Genomic DNA, 6000 nt, shown 5'->3' on the forward strand with positions numbered 1-6000 from the left:
TAGAGGTACCCGGTTAAACCATAACCTAAGAAACAGAAAGCCAAGGTTACACATCAAGTAGAGCCATACGCTAAATATAGAAGCGAAACCACCGTTCCCTCGAGAAATTAGCCATGCTAACGGGGATACTAACTTTGAGGAGATTAGGAGCGTTTTCAAAATCTAACGATAAACCTTTCCTTTTCTCGAAGCTATAAAAAGCTACCTAACCACGCTAAGTTTCTTAAGGAGTTGTGCACTACTAGGCGTAAGACCAACATACCTAAAGCGCCTTTCTAACGAGCAGTTCCCAACTTTATCCGAAAATAATGGAATTGTTAAGTACAAGGACCATGGTCGATCTCGCATACAATGCACCTTAGGAGATTCTCACCACGGCGGCCGCTTACTAGACACGGGGGCTAGTGTTAACTTACTCCCATTTTATTTGTATAAACAAATAGGTCTAGAGGATATGCAACCTACTAAAATGACATTACAATTAGCCGATCGGTCTATTAAGTATTCTAAGGGTGTGGTTGAAAGCGTCTTTGGTTAAAGTCCAAAATTTTTACTACCCAACCCGGCCGTTATCCTCGACCGCGAAAGTCACTAACGACTCTGTACCTATCATTTTAGGGCGTCCCTTCTTGGCACGCCAACGACTTATAAAGCGCCACGATGGTTCGATGTCCTTGTCCTTTGGCCATCTTCGTTGAGGTAAATGTTTTCAAACGAGGGACCGCGATATCGATTCATCTACAAATGGCGAGGTTAGAATGATCGAGAGCTTAGCTCAAGATTACTTCAAAAACATGTTTCGGAGAAACAGATTAACAAATTCCTTTTCTCCGGAAATTCGACTTTAACAATGACTCCCACGGTAGTAGGCGAAATCGAAGAAGAATTCCTGCAACTCTTTTGCACCGCTTCTTTACCACTTTGCGAGTCCCCTTGCCAACAACCATTCATCCCTTGATGCTTTATGGCGGAAGATGAATTTTTCAATCTCTATCCGGTGATCCTTTTGACCCACCTATTGAGGAATGTCTTGCATATATCAAGATTTACGATGATATGGACTTGAGAGCTCTAGCCGAGAATCATTCACCTTCCTCACCAATATTCCCCCCCTCCACCTTTTCAAAGGAACCTCGAGTTTGCTTTTCGATCCTTTAGTTTCTCCCGTGCTTCATGATTTTTTAAATCCACCTAGTAAACAAATACTTTCCAAGGATAAACCACTTGACACCTTCATTTTCGGACTTGAGATAGTCCCTAACTACACCATGAATGAGTTTTGTGCTAAACCCACATCCTCATTTTTTCCATGCTTTCCCTCTAAAACTTATCCTAATCCACCATATTTTTCCACAACCATTCACTTTTCCACACTTATTCACTAGGACACCCCTCTCGTTCAAAGATGAAACATAAGGTGCATGCTTCGGTTATGTTATAGGTCTATCCGACTTCGCTTTCATTCCACTAGGCTGCGTCGTAGGAAATCTTGGTGCTTGATTGTGTTTGGATATATTTTCTGTGATATTTATTTATGGAACGATCCACAACTATTTCGGTTGTTGATATATGATAAACTGCATATTCATACATATATTTAGATAAAGTCTCAAGTATCGACTATAAAGCGATTTCAATTTTTGTGTTTGGTGTATTTCCTTTCATTTCCATATATTGGTGAATGCACCATTCAGGTAACCGGGCCCTCCCTATGGAGTGTGTGGTTGTAAGTACGGATCCTAAGTCCACGGTTCACATAATTCATGTTTTCCACTCTTGCATGTTTTCTTGGTTTTGAGTCATGTTTTCATGGTGTGAATTATGTCTTTCTTTGCTTATTGTTTTTCCTTTATATTAAACCTAATTCATAAAAAAAAGTAAAAAGTTTAAAGCTATAAAAATAGTAATCTAGCAAGTCTCGGGAATCGACCTTAAAAGACCCAAGTTTTAGATAATACAATACCAACTTTCGGAGTATAGGCCAAACAAAAATTTCAAACTTAAAAATAGTTTTCCAATTTTGTTTGGGGGTGAAAATATTTTGGTATTCATTTCAAATCATGTTGCCACCCTAAGCTGTAATGTTTACTCCAATGAGAGTTTATGTTAGTTAAAATGCGCACGGTTTAATTGTGCTTCATATTATCGTATCATCTTTACAATATTTACATTCACAGATGCGCCAATTTTTGCCACGCGTTTCTATGGTAAATTCTTTCCTTATCTCTTTACACTTTGAGGACAAAGCGTTCGATTGTTTGGGGTGGGATAGAAACATTTGCAAAAAATTAGACACTTTTAGGATGTAAATTATGCACTTTTATTTATAAAATGTTAAAAATTATAAAAATTAGTTAGTTACATAATTTAATTGTGCTATTGAATTGTTTCATGAACCCCCTTCTCCCAAATTGTTTGGGGGTGGTATAGAAACACGATGTAAATGTTAAGCACATATTAGGTTGTATATTACGTATTATTTGTCTTAAAAATAAAATAAAAATAAAAAGTTTATGCTATACACTTAGGAATATTGGTATTGTTTCTTTTCTATGCTCTTAATAATCTAGAAGTCTCAACGTAACTTTTGCATTATAATAGTTTTTAGAAACTTAGGTTAATATGTAGGTAATAATCTTTGCATCTATCTATAAATATATTACATGAGTATCTATGATTGTTTGGCAAGAAGTTTCGGGAAATCTAGGCTAGAGTACTTATTCTACAAATCCTGTGAGAATATAGCCTAAAGCCTTATATGAGTGAAACATTTGAGAAATGACACAAGGGAGAAGTATATTCCGAATAGAGAAATCACACATCCACTTGCTTGCCCACTATACCATGTCCTAAGAGAGAATTTAGGCCCTTTTTGGATCGATATAGCTAGAAATTCGACCTAAGTATATTTTCCGCTAGTAAGCCTAATCGAGCCTTTCATTAGCCCCTTTCATAAAACCACAAATCCTTTACCCCTGTTACAAAACAGAACAAAATTAAAAAAAAAAAATAAAAAAAAAAAAAAAAATAAATCAACCTACCCAATTTAGATAAGTCTGAGAATAGAATAAAGAATAAAGAAGAAGAGAAAAACCTGTGTAAACAAAAGTTAGTTAATTGCTTCAAAACAAATAAAGAAAAGAAGTTTCCATCCAAAGAAAAGATAAATAAAAATAGAAATAAAATAAAACTCCAAAAAAAAAAATAGAATAAAAAAGGAGTAAAAAGCCAAAGAAAAAAAAAAAAAAATGGCTAAGGATGGAAACAAAGTGTAGAAGCAAAAGTAAATAACAAGGTTTTCTCTAGTTACATAATATGAAGACTCTATTATCTCAGGACTTGTCCCTTTTGAATATCCATTTCCTTCCTTCTTAAACCATCTCCTAATCCCATGACACCTAATAAAGACCTCTAGCTTAATTAGGAATAGGTTAGTGGGATAGTAAGTGGCAAATGTGTTTGATCAACTTGGGGCTTCCTTGTGTGTCATTGAGAGATTGTAAGGTAAAGTATGCCCACTCGCACCTTTGGAGTAGCAAAACTTGAGTGGAAAAATCGTGAGTGATTTTTGTCTTGACTTTATGTGAGAACCTACTTAAGGGCGTTATTCCAAAGTTTTGAACGCGGACACATATCTTGCATTCCATAGCATTACTCATTGTATATATGTTTATTTGTAGATGATTGATTATTATGCATATATTAGCTTAAGTTTAGACATGATTATTATCAGATTCATTGCTAGTGAGATGTATAGATAATTGAGACATAAATAAGGAAACAATAGTTTTATTTCTTAGTCGTTGTAGTATATAGATGAAGTTTGTTAGTACCTTCACTGGAAAACTCTCCGCGAGGCTATAACTCGGCCCACTAGGGAATTCCTAGTGGTTTAAGCCTTGTTGTTGATATGGTTAATGCAATCGCAGACTCAAATAAACGAGTAGATAGAACTCCATTTTTTTGGTCACTTATTCTAATTTCTCATCTTTGCTTGAGGACAAGCAAAATGCTGTTTTGGGTGGTTTGATAAGAGCCCAAAACTGTAGTTTTAACCCCTTAATAATCATACTTTTAGACCAATTATGTGAATAATAAGTAAAGAGTTAATACCGATTACGTGTTTTATGCATTTCAGCTTCAAAGTCCATTATGTGCGTAAATGTGCCACTTTAGCTAGATAAAGGAGCAATGGTTGGTTGCTAAGGAGTTCCGTGATTAAAGGCCAAGATTCAAGAAGATAAAGCCTTTCTAAAGCCCTGGCCAAAAGCTGAAAAGTCGACGGCGGGCGTAAAACAAAGACACAAGTCGTGAGAACTTCGAAGGCGTAGATCTTTGGACTCAGACCTCGGAATGGGGCCTACCTTATGTCAAAACGACCGGCTCAAAAAGAGCTTTCCAATGGTCCAAGCCTGGACCCAATCAGAGGAGCAGAAGTAGACGAAAAATCTGTTGAAGCCAACTGCAGTGAAGAGGCCTTTTGATTTGAAAGAATTAGGTTTTGGGCCCGATTCTTCCGCCCAAAACATGGCTCCAAGCCCATGCGCAATTTTTGGATCTGAATGTATAAAAACCAAAGCTTCACTCTTTGTTAATGGTAGATAGTTAGACCTAGATTAGAAATTAGATTAGTAGCCTCCATTAATTAGTTTTAGATCTCGAGTTTTAGAATTTCATTCCCTGTTTTTAGATTAAAACTTTAAATCATTGTTCTTTATTGATTAGATAAATAAAATAGTTATTCTTGTCAATTTCAATTTTTGTCATTTACAATTTATTAGATCTAATTTCAATTCTTGTTATCATTCAATTCTTAGTTATTAATTAGATTTTGATTATTGTTTAGTTAAATTTCATAAAGTTAGAATCTTTTTGTAATATGTTGTATTCAATTTCAATGGGAAATGATAGTTTGATGACTCAAGGCTAAAACCTCCATTAGAGGGTTGATGAAGCCTTGATGAAACTTAGTGGTTAGTATAGAATTGTTTATAGATTCTATTCCACTCTAGAAGGTCGTGTTTAAGCCATGAAAATGGGTGGACGACCTCACATGCATGCTAGTTAGTATAGGTAGAAATGCCACGAACTAACACTAGGGATTAGAACTCGAAATTCTCGCCGAAGAACGTGAGAATTGAGATACAACATTCTACGCTTAGGTTGTTAAGTTGGATTCGAGGTGGATTCAATTCCCTAATTTCTTTATCTAGATTCAAACACTCGTATTTCCATAGCATTCAGTGAGTTAAATTCAAGGGTTAAAATTCAGTAAGTATCGTTAGTATATCACCTTCGTAAAGCTCTCGTTGACTTAAGATCGACTAATTAGATTAGAGAACATCCATGCTAAGGCACTAGGAGTGGAACGAACTTCATACTTCACTCTATTTCGATAGAATTGAGAGTAGGAAACTTTGATAAACGAATAGCATCCTAAATAGTTTAGTTTTACTTACGTAGATGAGTTCATCATTCATTTCGTAGGAAAGACTAATCATTTTATGTATCATCTCAAACAACTGTTATCATAGTGTCTAGTTAGGAATCAAAGCAATGAGCTTAGAGATAAGTCATTGCTTAGTTCCACTTGCTAGCATGTGTGAGCTCTTAAGTGAGCTATATATGCTAGGGATCAAATCTTTTCTTCCATTAGGGGCTTGTCTATGAGTCTAGGAAGGATCAAATAACCTTTTTCAAATCAACATCTAATGATAGTTTCAAATGAGGAGGATTAACTCTCCACCTTTTCTTTCAAATCTCTATTTTGGTATTAAGTGCATGTTTTCAAACTTTAATGTCTTTCTTAATGTTTGTGTAGGAAGGAAATCCTAGCTTTAATATTATAACCTTACTCCTTAGTTCCCTTAATTGTAACTTCCAATTTGTAGTTGTTCTAAACTTTAGGTTAGTTTGAATCCTTATTCAAACTCTACCTAAACGTAAGATCGTGAGTAAGGAACCTTGAGTGCTTTTGCATCAATTTAGAGAGTTCAAACC

The sequence above is a fragment of the Coptis chinensis genome, unplaced genomic scaffold, assembly GCF_015680905.1.
Source record: "Coptis chinensis isolate HL-2020 unplaced genomic scaffold, ASM1568090v1 utg167_pilon_pilon, whole genome shotgun sequence".
NCBI lineage: Eukaryota > Viridiplantae > Streptophyta > Magnoliopsida > Ranunculales > Ranunculaceae > Coptis > Coptis chinensis.